A 15589-nucleotide genomic window follows, 5' to 3' on the forward strand; every position below is an offset into this window, starting at 1 on the left:
TACTGCAAGCTCACAAATTCCACTCAGGATTTGTTTAGTTCTGTTTAGTAAATCTTTTCAAGTGAAGTGTTGCTGTTTTTGCCTTGCTTACTTTAAATTCACCGTTGGGATTAGTTTGGTTATTTACTCTTAATAATGGAAATAAGTCAAAGGGGAAATGCTTTTCACACTGAGCAGGCACCATGTTCTTCTGGAATGAGCATTTTTTCCTTTGTTTTCGAAACAATCTTTTGATTTCTTTGGTTTTCCTTTCATGATGTTTAGGAGAAAAGGAAACTGCTGTTGAACACGGGATGCCTGGGATTTCTGTTTCACATTAGACTTTTTTAAATATTTGAACTCTGCTTTGTGACGGAACAAATTAGAGCTGAAACCACAGGGCGGGTAAGGAGCTTCAAGGTTTCCTTATTTGATTTTCAGGGGTTTATATTTACCCTACTCCATTTTATACTGTGAAGTACCCTTTCTGCTCATTCTAAACAGTCTTTTTATTGGTAGCAGGCTTCTGAACTCATAGTTACCTGCACAGCAGCTGCCAATTGTCTCTACTACTATGTTTAAAGCAAACCAACCAAACAACAAAACCCCAACAAAAATAGCAGATTTCTTCTGCAATGTGCTTTGGCAGACAGATGAAAACTTCCCTTATGCCCTCTTTCATTTTTATTTATTCTCTCTGCCTATCTCAAAGCACAGTTTATAGTAGCTTGATTTCAGCTTTATGAAAAAGCAGTGTGTTTTTCCTTCTTTAGTAAGCAGCTGGTGAATCAGAGACCTGCATGTTGCAGCTTTTTTCAGTGGGACACAGCAGTGCTGGCATTGCAAACTGGTGCCTTCCCAAAGTCCCAGCAAGGCTCCATCTAGAAACCAGTACTCAGTTCAGATGCTTGTTACAAGGGGATGTGTAATCTCCTTGCTTCTGTATTGGGTATATTTGCTGTGTGATAGAAACTTGAGAGAGATTCACTTGTTCAATAAAAAGGCAAGTGAGATGAAACTCATTTCCTAACATATTTTATCTATGCCAGCAGTTTGGTAGTTCTTATATACAGTAAGCAATAAAACTAGTTAAAAGATCATTAAATAACTCCCATGAAGTTATAACAATGCAATAAAAAATCTAACCAACACAGAGCACCTTGCAGCATGGAGCTCTTTAATCAGTCTTTTCCTGGGCTGTGTTCAGACCAGTGACCATAAATCTATCAGCTATCCAATCTCCAGCATTGCATTTCCTCTTTTGCTCTGAGATCCTGGGCCACCATGGAAGGAGAGCTGAAATCTTGCTGTAGTTGCTGTGGTGTGTCAAGCAGCTGTTCAAAGCTAGAGAAATTGCTTTGAACAAGGCAGAGAGAAGTTCTGATTTTAAACTTCTATATTAAAGTGGTAATGAAATGTATTTTTGTACACAGCTTTGAAAATCCCCACTGTGGAATCATGTGCTATCAAGGGTCATTTTAATAACATTGATTGTTAAAAGACACGGCTCCCAGTGTAAAACCAGAACTCATTAGAATTCAGCATAGAGCTGTTTACAGAGGAATGCGTAAAACTGAAGATTAAGAAGAGCTGGATATCAGTGCTATATTCCAAAGGGAAATCCACCATGTACTTACTGTCCCAATCAGTGGTACCCAAAGGCAATGTGTACCTCTGTGAGTGTACCCTACTGGAGAGGGAACTCTCAGAGTTTGGCCAAGGGTAACTATAAATATTAAAACCTTTATTATCAATGTTTGATAGAAACATAAAAAATTTATGGTTGTATACAAATTCTTTCTTTAGCAGAGGAGACACATGAGATTTTATACTGCCACTGTTAAGTCACTTTTTTCTTTCAGACAAAATCTAATTATTTCCACCCAAATTTCTTTCTTTCTTTAGCAGAGGTGGCATCATCCAAAAGAAGTAAAATAGAATGAATAGCTGAAGCCCTGTATATAGTTAAATGGCAGATTCTATATCAAGGTCATTCAGATAGGCTGTTCTGCTATGTTTTGTTTATTTTTCTCTTTTTTCCCTTTTAGTTTCCAATCCCCTAGCCTCTCTGCCTCCTCTTGCTATTCAGTATGTGGTTGTCACAGACTCTCTTTTATTTAGAAACAAATGCATTCAGACATCTTTGGTACTTAGAAAAGCAGTCTCAAATCATTAACATAGCAGGAACACCTAGGAGTTATCCAGCATATGGAAAAAAAAAAAACCTGGGAAGACTTCAGTGCACTCTGTAACAGTACAAGATGGAAATTAGAGGTATCTACCCAAATGTGAATTTCCATGCCCCTATAACATGCAAATGGAATTACTTTCCATGTTATTGAGAAAATTCATTAAGTAGATGTAGAATCTGAAGAGGGAACCTTCTTGTCTTGTAGTGGGAAGTTGTATGAGATGTAGCAACATCTGTGTATTTAAAATATGATTATCAGAATTGAAATGCAGAATTAACCAATCTTACACTATTTATGCTAATGGAACAAAAAATGTAAACTTCCTGAAAAAGACAATGTGCAGAGAAACTAATTTAGAAACTAACAGTCAATAGTGGCACTAGTATCATTCTAGAAATATATTTCATAGCTCTGTTGTGAAGTGTAGAAATCCAGTATGTCCTGATTTTTAAAATATTTTACTAATGTTTTCTACTTTCTCAGCTGATGTCTTTTAAGTGGCCAGACAGTACTGACTGGGAGCCTTTCCCCCTCCCAGCATCACCTCCAGTAAGGCCCCAGCTCGGCTGTATCTCTGTGTAACACTCTGCAACAAATTCAAAGTGTTAGCCAATATTCATCTCTTTCGTTTGTCTTGGGCCCTCTGCAAGTCCAGCCACATTAATTGTTGAAGAAGCATTTGAGAAATACATAGAGGGGATAATAAACCCCCAAACTAAGAGAAACAAAACATTTAAAATCTTCTAGACTACCTAACCACTCATGTAATGTAACTACCATGGCCTTACTGCAGTTATTTTTCCTGTGGAAAATTACATGAATCCTCTTGGCTTTCATGTAAACTACGCTGTGTGGCCAACAGTGTGAATTTTCATATATTTTGAGCAAAAATGCACACTTAGATGTGGCAATATGTTTGTGGTGGCACTGCTATTGCACTACTAAATTGCAAGATTCATTTCATGTACATTGCTTTAAGTTTATTTAATTTAGATTAACAAAAGCCATCATAGTATTAGGATAATCAAAACTATATAAATAAGTGAAGCTTCTTTTGAATAAATCAATTTTTGAATAGACAAAGAGTAGAATACACTTTCCTGCAATCTAGGACAAAATGCTGTGTATAAAAGTTTCAGTGACTGTCCGTGGACAGTCTTTGCTGTAAATGAATGTTTTTGAATAACACCAGCAATCTAAAGGTAATGAAAGCAGTTTATGCAAGGTGCAATAAACAGCCATTGTTGTGTCTACAGAACATTGCTTTATGCTACTGTGAAGATTGTCTTTTTAGTCTTCCATCTGTTTTGAAAAAAAATAAAATTCAGAGGCCACTAGTCTGAAAGAAACAAGGACAAGATAATAACTAGAGACACAATTAATCCCTGTGCTTTGGAATAGGACAAATTGTTACAACAATCACAGAGAAAGCTGTACAGAGGTTACAGGAAGGCAAGTTAATGCAATGCTTAAAAATGGGAACAAAGAGTGTTAGAAAGAGCTAAATTACTAAAGCAAAGAAATGAAAATACAGCTTAATAAGGAACAAATGTTGCATGCTGTGTATTAACAGTGGAATGCTTGCAGAAAATATGGAAAAGTCTTTGTTTATTCAACCCTGACTCATGGGCGAAGGTTTACATAAACTGAGCTTCTCTCCTGATCACAGGTATGTGAGATGTCCTGTGGGGATGGGTAGTCCATAGGGCTCGCTTGAAATCCAACAAATGTTTGGATTCAGTCACTCAGGGTACAAACTTGATTGCATAATTGTCAGCAAAAAGCTCCCATTTTATCACTGGGGCCAGGATGGCACAAATGCAGCAGGCTCCAGCTGCGTTGCCAGCACAGGTTGCTGAAGGAGCTGCAGAGTGCTGCAGCCAGGGTCCGTGCACGGCTGGATCTCAGCCCCGCTCCCGTACGGAGCACACGGGGCTCTGTGCCCTCCCGGGCTGCTTCTGGGGCTCCCCTTCACTCACTGACAGCAATGAGCTGTTGTCTTGTGTGCAAAGGAGGAAATGTTAGCAATAAAAGTCCTGATTAATGAATATACAGAGCAGATCCTGTTTTCAGTCGTGCCCTTTCAACCTCACTGAAGTTGAGGCCATCTTGAATCTCATCAGGACTTTTTCAAGCCTGCATCACCTCCAGAAATCCAGAGAGGCTTTGGGATGTTAAGGGCCAGGACTGAGAAAACAGAGGTTTTTATAGTGGGACATCAGAGTGGGGAAGAGAAAAATGCACCTAGAAAGGACCACAGCAGGTGATATAAACCCTTATTACAGTCTACAGCAATTTAATGAAAGTAAGTCACAATAAATAAAAATACCTGAGGTGGAACCGAGAGGCAGCTGACCCAGCCTGAATGAGAACTAAATTGCAGTTGCCCCTATTGCATCACTAAATTACCCTCCTCAAGAGGAAGGAATACAAGTTCCATGTTGGTGTTTTTTTCCTGTTTTAAAAAAAGTTTTAGTAATTCAAAGAAATGTCTACTGTTAGTGAATGTTTACCATGTTAGTGCATGGTAAATACTTGATGGATTGAATTAATTCCCCTCTTTGTGTGCTGACATCCTTCTCGCTGATAGGGCGATTCTACAGATGTACAGAAATGCTGCACAGGATGGGATGTTTCTTTATGGCATTTCCGTATGCTTTAAATCTCTGAAGAGTTTTCTTCTGTGTGTGCTTTATATTGAGTCGTTAAATACAAAAACAAACTTATTCACAAACAGCTTTGATCTAGGCTTCCTGTGATTTATCTCTGCTGCCTATAGCATGCACTGAAATCCTACCTGATTGTTATTAGCTTCCCAAATATTTATATCACTCCAGATAATCAATGCTTATCACAGCCAATACAGACATTACGAGTTCCTCAAAGAAAGGCACTGTCAGCATAATAGCATTTTAGTTATTGTAGCATATGTTTTCAAATAAGTCTTTCCAGTATCAATTGAACAGAGTAACTATACACATCGTATTAATAGATGATGTTAAAAATATTATACATGTAAATTACAGCTTTTCCCACTAAGTGTAAGAAGCAATAATGCAATGTCTTGGAGGTATTAATGTTCACTTAATTTAAATCATGTTGTTAGTGCTGTTTTCTGTGCTCATTCCCTTGCGTTTGCACTCTCTACAGAATGTTTTTCATTCAACTGCTGTGTAAAACAAATTTGCTTGTAGGGGTTTGGTGATATAAAGTATCTGACTGGCACCAATGCATCAGCTATTCTACATGTAACTGAAAACATAAATTCAATATTTGGAGAAGTAGAGATAGCAGCATCTACTGGTTTAGGAGATGTGGATGACATGTTTTTGGTTATCAAGTGTGCTGCAAGTTCATGGGGAAGTTCAGTGGAGAACACTCTGAGCCCTTCTGTCCTACAGCTTCCCAACCTCTTACACCCTGCACCACTTTGAAGTTCTCCAAAAGGAAGTGCAATGCTTTTTTTCTCTTTTTAAAAGATATTTCAGAGAAAATAGTATTATTTACTTTGTTAGGAAGACTAAATACTCATCTGTCTCCCAAGAGAATCTAGGCTAGGAACCCTACAAAAATACTTCTGTAGGCAGCACAGTCATGCTTTGAAAAGGGGAATTACTCTTTATCTCTGTATAAAAGTACTTGCTGCTCATGCAAGATATTAGGGACTCAGTTCTGAATCAGAATCCTGATTCTGTCTTCTGCATAGATGCAAATCAGAAGACAGATATACAAATTGGTGTGAGGATTCTTCATGCCTTAACTACCTGAAACTTTGACTCTCACCTAAAAAAACTCCAAAAAACTAATTTAAAGTTAAAATTATTTTTGAAATGGTTTAGCATATTTCCTTTATTACTTTTCTCAAATCTGTAATTTTTTTTCTGATGTATGCAGAATATACACACACATACATAGATGCAGCTACATGTAGATATACAACAATCTGCTGACATTCTTGGTTTTTCCAACTCACACTGAGTACAATAATCAAAGAGTTTCCTGAAAATCTGTGCTCCTGAGATCATTGGATTAGTTCAACATTTCAGCTTCTGTTTGAAATGCAGGCTTTCTGGAACCTCAAAACTACCTGCTAAATCTGGACCTTTCATGACTGACTCAAAAAGCTGAAACGTAACAGTAGTAAGTTATCTGTATATTTAGAAAGAGAGAATAATTTGGATAAGCAGTTATTTGAAAGTTTATAATGCATCTGAATGCAACTTCTATTTTCTTTTGCAGGCTTAAAGACGTACCATTTTATAAATCATGCAATATAGTCAATGTAGATCCCCAAAGCCTATATTTCTAGTCATGTTACCTGTGAAAGGCATGTTTCTTCTGCTGGAAAATATCTTATATATCATCTTTATTGTTACTTACTGGAGTCATAGAATTATTTAGACTAGAAAAGACCTTTTAGATCATTGAGTTCAACCATAAATGAAGAATTTGGCTGAGTGTGGTGGTTTTTTTTGGAGGAACATTTTGCTTTTTCTTATTTTGTGTTTGGGTTTTTTTTTTAAACTTTCTAGATTCAAAGTGATGGATTGACCTGACTTACATGGTGTTGTTAGATCACTGATCACCATCACCATACAAAAAAGCAGGCTAAAGTTAAGTTGATTTTACTCAGAATTGAATGTAAACTCCTGTTCCTACAAAACAATTGCATGTAAGTGGATAATTTTCAATGCAGTGAATAAACTTTATATTCTTTAATAATTGATTTGACTGTTTCTGTCCAACAGCTCTTCTGGAGTACTCTGAGAAATGTGAAACTCATGCTGTGTGAATGTCTTATTCATGTGCAAACTGTACCAATTCAGGATAACAACCAGTGGGAATAAAGCACTACCTGCAGACCTATAAACATAAAGGGAAAAGAAAACTGGAAAAAAAAAAGGACCATGTTGGTAATGCACATTCCATTTTAGGATTAAGGAAATAGTCACTGGAAATAGTTGTGGTTGAGCAGACTCCTCCTCTACTGATTGCTATTAGAAGTGCATGAATTGTTTCCTTTACACCATTGAAATGTGGAAAAAGGGTTTTAATGCAGACAATTCAATTACTGGTAACAACCTCCATGTGCAGAGGTGTACTTGGGAGCTGTGTCCTTGTGGCCTGGTCTGTTGCATGGTTCTCTGAGGACAAAAAATATCAGGAGATGCAGTGCCACTTGCACACACTAAAAGGGCAGCGGATTAAAAGTTGATCCACTGTTTTCCTTCAGCATATATCAAGTCTCTTCAAGTAAAGTTTCAGGTCACTTCTGGGACATCTTTGCAGGTAAATGAGCACTGTGTTTATTAGTCTCTCTGGTAGATAAGGAGGTTTCAGTTTTAATGACTGCAAGATCAAATATTTGACAAAAAGTGAAAAGCAAAGACCGGACATATATATTCTAAAGTGAAAGAGGGAGGAGAATAATGAGTTTGAAGGAAATAAAACACGGGCTGCTTTGTGGAAAAGAATGCTACAAAGGTCTCTGTGTGAATCTTCGGTTCCTGGAGTTTCTGCCAATTCCTTTTATTACTATTTCAAGTAACCAGGTACATATGGCATGTTTGTAAGTAAAGCAGTCAATGAAGTTAGTTACACCTCTGCATTTATTACCCTACCCCTGAGTATTATTAACTTTTACATTCCCCATAAAATATAATTTATCACTTAAATAATTTGCTTTGTGTCAGGGTTCAGTGTGCTCCAGTGCTTTCCTGCTCATTAAATGAGATATTTTTACTTAATGAGCCTAGAATGTCCTTTGCATGTAACATTTGAATTGATTTCAAACACTCCATTTTTCTAACATATTTGTATGTAATTTCAGAATGTGGACCTTATTCCCCAGTCTTACTCTGAAGAAAAAAGAGCTACAAAGAATAATGACCCATGAATTCTGGAGAGGAACACAGTAAGTATGTGTGAATATTTTAAAAAAACCCTATTATCTGCCTGCACTTTGCATTCTTTCATCTAGTTTGAAAGTCTGAGTTACTATTTGAGCCTGATACTACAGTTATTACAAACATAATACTCCATTAGGAAAGAGTTTTTAGAAGGGACTGCAAGATATGAATTTCCATGAAATTAACAACATTTAAAAATAACCCAACACTTATATGTATGTGTGTGATACCTGATTGATATAGCAGACAGCTAGTCTTTCAAATGTACAAAGTTCACATATAAAATATATATTCATAGGATAAATAAACACCATATAACTCTAACAATGTGCACCTAATGGAGATCTGGCTCATCTCTTTGCAATTGCAAATAATCTCTTTGCAATTATTTAATAAAATCTGAGTAGAGAAACCCTCTGTTGTGCAGTAAATCATTTGCTCATAATAATCACTGGAACCAAAAACCAGCCCAAACCTCTGAGCTATCTCAGCAATTCCAGGATAAACACTGTGCCGCCACACTTTAAATGGAATTTTGCCACCAGCTAGGTTTCAAGGAGTCAGTGAGTAGTATATGATGGATTCACAAGTGGGTGTTCATTTGAGTCCATTATAACAAATGTGACCATCTGTGCATCAGCTGTACACCACTGACATGCAGGGTGCAAGTCTGATCAGTCAGGTGCTCAGGATCTATGGCAATTTGCATGGCATGAAACACTCAATAAAGAACAGAAAAGCTGAAATTCAATCCCATAAAAATGCTAATATTGTAATGTAGATTTTTTTTTTCTTCTGAGTGAAAAAATATTAACTCACGAAATAAGCAGAAATATATTTAACAGAACTTACAACTTTTTTTCAGAGTGTATTTGGCCACCATTAAATGTCATATTCACATTTTCCCATGGTTGCCTTGTCTCACCTGATTAAGAGCTTGAGCCTCTCTTTGTGTTTTCTCCTCTGGGCTGGGTTCCTTGGCTGATGTCTGTTTCCTACAAGGCACGTGCAGCCATGTACCTGAGGTGTGAGTGTTTGTTGTGGGATGTGCTGTGGCTAGCGTGGCACATGGTGAGCAAAGGAGCACGAGCAGGAGGAAGTGGTGGGTGGGCAGTCTGTGCCTTGGTGTAGCACCCTTCCTTAACACACTCATGTTTGCCAAGGGAAATCTCAAAATTCTCATCAGACTGACATAACTAGCCTATTTGAAAAAAAAGTTTTTAAAATAGTGCAGTAATGTTTTGTGAGACTGGGTCATGCCTTGTAGGTCAAGGACAAAAAGAATGTTTTCCTGGTTGTGGCAAGGAGAAAAAGAGAACATTTCCCTGATTGTGGCAATAGGAGTTAACAGTAGTGTGATTATCCATAATAGTGTATGAAATGTGAGATCTTCATCGTTGCCATGCAGGGAGAGAAAAACAAATGAAAATTTGAAATCAGCTATTGATTATAATTTAGTGAGGGGCAAATACACCCAGGTTATTTATGAAGGCCTTCTTATCATTGAAAAGGATACTAAGAAACATAATAGCTCTGATGCAGATTGGGGAAACAATGTCATTGAATATGTAAAGTATGAGGGAATGTCTTCTCTTGCTGTAACCCATCAGAGGGGTGCATCACATACCCCTCAGAAATCAGTTTATTTTGCTTTTCCTTACAGTCCTTCATCATTTTGTCCATTTGAGCTGCAGACAGTTAAGATTGGTACACTCAAGCTGGATGTGCTTTTCTTTTTCATACTTTTCACTGTAAAATGAAAAGGAAGTGTGTTGGTGTTTTGTTTTGTGCTTTATTTTGGTTATGTTCCCTCTCCTTCCTCCTCCCCTTCCCCAATAAAAAAATTAAGCTATCATTTGCTCCAGGAAAATAGTGAATATCACTTTAGATACTGAAGTCTGTATTATTGTAGCATATTTATATGTCTGATGAGTTCTCAGACATAATGATGATAAGAGACTTTTTTTCCTTTCTGATTCTATAAAAGCAGTAGACCTGGCCTTTATTTAATTTTTTAAGGATAGACATGAGATATTTTAAATTTCATTTGTATTACTTTTCTAGGCAATAATTATCGTTGTTATATTTCAAATTCTAATGTCAAAGAGTTTACTTTTAAAATGAAAAATAAGTGATTTCAGTAGAATTTCACTAAAATATCTAGCCAAAGTAATTAATTTTTAAAATAATTTTTTATTTTCTGCACTGTGAATGTTTAGTTACTCTGGATGAATGATAACTTGGTTGTTATATCATATAAATCCCAGTGATGTCTCAATGTGTGCAGAAAGGAAAACCTGATTTCCTTTCTACTTGAGAAATTTCTGTGATGGATCAGCAAGTCTTTTGGGAGAGGGTGTTGCTGTGTTTCTTAGAGTTAAGACTGGACCTACTGGAAGTGCAAAACTGGAGCTTTCTCCCCTTTAGAGTGTACCACTCCTGGAAACACATTCTATTTTAAGAAAATTCAGGTAGATCATAGAGGAGTTAAGCCTATAATAATATCTTTATTCCTGTAATTGACAGTTTGCATTTTATTATTCTGTATACAGCTGATCTTGGCACGAGTATTAGGAAATAATTCTTGTCATTAGGGAACTGCCAAGGCTGTTTTGTGGCTGCTGTTGTTCTCGATCTTAAGCCTGGGGAAGAGCACACTTTGTTGTGGAAAGTCTCTGGCCAACAGTGACATGTGAGGTGTTGCAGAGCTGGTCACTGGCACCTGGGAAAAGGCACTAACAGGTGCCTGCAGCCCAGCTGAAGGGTGCTCATATGGGGGAACCTCAAGAAAGTGAGGAGCACAGGTCCTCAGGTCATACCCTGAATTTTCTCTGATATTTGAGACCCTTGTCTGTGACTAGAAATGGTTGAAGAGGGAATAAGTGTCAGATGGATACAACTGTCATTTAAGGGATAAGTGACACTGCTCCACTGGGCTGGTACCAAAGGATCCATTATATGCATCTGCAGGCAACAAATTTTACTTAAGGTTTTTTTTTTAATAAACTATTTGTATTTCAGAAATAATCTATGTAGTTTCAAGAGAATTTGAGATAATGGTGCTTATCAGATTCCTTTTGGGAATGGCAGTAAGTATTTTATAGTTAGTTTCAGTTAACATAAACTTTCCATAAATCAAATACATAATTTTTTACACATGTAGACGAAGGCCAAAGGTTCTCTTCAGTCTTTGAGAGCACTGACATGAAATTTTTTATTAGTACCCATGATGAATAATGCACTTGACTTCAGTTTGGACAGCACTATTGAGAGAAACTACTGCATGTTTCTTGCAGAAGTACCTAAATAGCCAACTTTAATGCTGTAAAAGTTTATCTTTCTTTTAAATGAATTACCTCTTGGCTCAGTTTGTAACCTCCTGTTACCTCAGTTTGTTACATGTACCTCCTGACAGCTGCAGCCTTTCTTGCATCAGTGGTCTCTGTGTTGCTGCCATCATATTGTGGGTTCATGGCTGGCTTTCAAGCTATCATTTCTTTGTGTCTTGGGGCTGTGTGGCTTGGAGGGGCCCTGAATCTAATATTGCTACTGCCATCCACTTTGCCACTACTGTGTATACTTGCAGCTGTCCAGATACTCTTGCAGAGAAATGTAAATTGCTATTCTTAAACATAAACACAGATTTTCTTATTACATACTATTGGCCACTGTGCCCAAGTTCATCTGCAGTTATTTGGGCACTCTCCTGCTTTTATAGCTCAGATTCTTCACACTTTTCTATTTGAGTCCTGTGATGCTTTGACTTCTCTGCTATGTTTGGGATGCTCCCATATTGTTTTCAATTTGGCTGGAGTAGCGTTGCTTGCTTGTAAAATCCCAGGCTTTATTTTAGATCTTTGATACACTCTTTCCAAGTGTTTTCATACACTCTCCAAGTGTTTTATACCAAATCCAAAGAACCATCCAGCTCTCTACCAGGAGACTAACCCTTCCCTTCATATAGTGAGGTTTATTGCAGTTCAGATCAGTTAAAGGCTTGTCCGTGATTTCTCTCTCCTTTTCTATTGCTTGTTTGAAATTTAGTTTCTTGGGGATTTTTTGCATGGGAGTATTTTACATGTAGCCTGGTTCACATCTCCTTCTAACCACTGCAAGTATTTCATGGAAATTAAATAGTTGCTGAAAGTTGTGAGTAGCACAGGGCAGATTTTCTTTGTGTCCTGTGCTCCTGGGAAGTTAAACTGCAGTAAGAAATGCTAAGCAGCACAGAACTTTCACCAGAACTTCTGAATTTTCTGAACTTAAAATCTGAAAATTGTAACTTACACAAAATAAAGCCCCTGTAAATGAAACTGGTTCTGATGAATTCAAGAATCTAACTTCACTATTTTGCGAGTCTCCTTCTTTTACATGTGAAGCACAAAATGATTCTTTGAGGAAAATGAGCTTGAATCTCATTAAACATCATCCTGTATTAATGGAACTGGTTCACTCATATTTTATTCATTAAATAATATTTGTCAATGTGTTTTTCTATTTTAAACTCTTACTGTAAAAGAGAGCATTATCACCTCAAAGTATTTGTTTCCTAGAGTGAATGCCAATATTATCCAGTGACGCCATATTCTCCTAATTATGCTGAGGGTTTCTTTCCTAACAGCATTTATTTTCAGGCGTCAACAATACTTCAGTTAAATGTAGTGTAAAGTGCACTTATTTAGCAAACTTGTCCTTCAGAAAAGGGTTTTTTTTGTCTTTAAAACACCACTAGATTGTTTCTTTCTGTCAGTGCATGATACAATAGAAATCTTAAATCAATAACACTTCTTACTCCTATGCAATTGATGCATAACATCCTTCTTCACACACAGGTTTAATGTGTTGTAAATTAATTATCTGGAATGCGTAGAGGGTCAATGGACCTTGGTATGACCAGGATGTAATGTTAAAGTGTTCCATTTCCTTCCAGCCCTGCTCAGCGCTCTTGCCGACTCCTCTCTCTGTGTCAGCTCTGCCATCTTCTGCACTTTGGTCCCTTAAGTGTTGTTAATGCCCCTCCAGGGCTTGATCGATAGGAAAAATTTGCTTTACCATAAATTTGTCCAACAATTTTCTTTCTTCTGAAGATGGAGTACCTTTCTAAACTGAGCTTGTAGAGTAAACTATTCTTACTCTCAGATAAATTTCAAATAATAGCCTTATTTTAAATCATAATGAAATTGCAGAGATTCTGCATAAACAAATGCAGATGAAATTTTTGGTTTTTAGATGCCTAAAAATGAATCACCTATGCTTCAAATGTCTGTCAGGGGGAGATTTGCTTTACTGTATCTACACATCAAACCACATAGATGAATAAAACTGTTATTAACTGTGAAGAAACGCTGAGGAAGAGATTCTCAACCATGAAGAGTGCAATTAAAACATGCATTCACTGTGTTTAAAGTAGCCAATTTCCTTTAAAAATCAGAGAGGCCACCTCTATTACATTTTTTGAAGCCAGCTTGGCTATTAGTTGCTAGGGTAACAAGATCCAAGACAGTGAATAAGTCCTGTCCAGGCAGCACAATGTTATGGGTGTCTGAGATGAATGCAAAGAAATGCTGGTAGGAACATTCAATTATGGATTAGTTTAATTTTTATTTGTCAGTCTTTTTACTACAAAGATGGTCAAAATATGTATATGTTTTTAATTAAAAAGGTGCTAGCATATTTTAATTGGCTGAGTAACAGATGACACTGAACTATGAAAGCAGAAAATACTTCAAATCTCAATAAAAAAAAGAAAGAGGTGCTACTTAAAACTCCAGCATGTTGGTGGGATTAATTTAATGTCCTGTGCTGTGTCAATGTCACTTTCATAAACTTTTGCTGAAGTGCTTTTCCTACTGTATGTTGAATGATGTTGTCAGGACTGTGAGTCGGGGGTACGGTGGATTTGAGTCTACTTTACTTCCCTTGATGAAAAGGTCAGTGCCACTTGTAAATCTGTTTTACTCCCTGTACAGTTGTTAGTGTCAAAGTCTGTCAGCTCTGTGGGATGTTAAAATTATACAACTGTGGTAGGAACAAGGATCACAAATTCCCAAGTGGTGCATCCCAAGGAAAAGTCTCTGATCTTTGTGTAAAAGTTCCGTGGAAAGTTTTCCATTCAGGATTTTCAGCTCACTTTGGCTTGATTGCAGAAATAAACAAAATTTCTGTTCTGTTCCTTCCATCTGGTGGGCCCTCTCCACTGATAGCTCATCACAGGGCCACTAACGTCTGTAGCTCATGGTTGCAAGAAAAAAATCTGCTTTATTTTTTTAAGGCTGCAAGGGCTCCAGTTAAAGCACAATTAAAACCTATTAAAACCTGGCCTGTGTTGTGTTATGTGACTATGTTTTGACAAATCATCACTTTAAATCAGCTTCACAATTATTCATAAGTTATTTGGAAAATACAAGGAATAAACACTAAGTAAAACAACTGGCCAATTTAAGGGACTACACCTGACCATCGAACCAAGCTTCCAACCAATGTAAGAAATGCAAATGAAAAAGCCTCCAAAAACCTAAACTCTCTTTTCCTTTACTCCTAGCATCATAGAAACCATGCTGTGTATACGCAAAGACAGTTTTTTACTCAGCTCTTTTCTCATGTGAATTGTCATATTTTCCAGTATGCAGCAAATGCAGTGGGAGCACAACCAGCTGGAGTGCCAAGAGCTGTGGCTGTGTCCTCTGAGCTTGATTGATTGTGACGTGGAGTTTTCGAAGTTTTATGCTCTGGCTGTGCAGGAGATGGACACAAAGTTCTTTGCATGTGAAGTATGGCCAAAGCTTTTAGGTGGTCAATTGCCTGCTTAATCCAAAGGCCTTTGCTAAGACAGTCAAGCTTTTCATACTGTGAGCAATTTCCATATGACCTTGCGACTAAATTGATTTTTGAATGGAGTAGTTTGCTGCTGAGGAGACAGAATGGGACCCGAAAGGGGCAAACACTGAATCTTTTTGGCTTGACTTTCAGTCAAGGTAACTCACTGGGGTCCTGAAGGTGATGCAAGTAAACATCTGCCAAGTGAATCTTCGTGTCAAGGCAGCCACTGTGGGCAAACTGGGATAGGCAGCCGTGGGTAAACATATATCAGTGTGCCAAGTAACCATCAGCATGACAGGGAAGAGGACACACTATGATGCTGATTTCTTTTGCTTTAATTTTAACTGAAAAATTCTCTTTTTGTGTTGCTGAATCTGATCTAGAAGCTGTCTTGGGCACTCCTTTCAGTGATATGAAAGCAAAATCTTTCATATGAAGTTTTTCTTATTGTCAAAGATTTGAATGATAGGTAAAAAATATGAGAGGAAAAAAGAAAAAAAACCTGAAGATTTAATTTCTCTGAGAAAAATTTTACTGCCATCTCTATCAATCACTGTCTTGGTTTTATAGATATTTTTAAAAATGTCCTCCAGTTTGCCTTTAAGATCACAAACACTTCTGCTTAATTCTCCTTCCCAGTCTCCTGAAAGAATTACAGCATAAAAATTCACCAAGTCCCTTTCTTATCAG

At 37.2% G+C, this 15589-nt stretch overlaps 1 long non-coding RNA gene across 1 annotated transcript; it reads left to right on the forward strand.

Moving 5' to 3' along the window:
- The first annotated feature begins 262 nt into the window (after window positions 1-262).
- On the forward strand, window positions 263-8066 carry LOC127059885 (uncharacterized). The gene is made up of 3 exons (XR_007778203.1): window positions 263-384; window positions 6920-7084; window positions 8002-8066. It is a non-coding gene; the product is annotated as an uncharacterized LOC127059885 (long non-coding RNA).
- The last annotated feature ends 7523 nt before the right edge of the window (window positions 8067-15589 follow it).

The sequence above is a fragment of the Serinus canaria genome, chromosome 8, assembly GCF_022539315.1.
Source record: "Serinus canaria isolate serCan28SL12 chromosome 8, serCan2020, whole genome shotgun sequence".
NCBI classification, from domain to species: Eukaryota; Metazoa; Chordata; class Aves; order Passeriformes; family Fringillidae; genus Serinus; species Serinus canaria.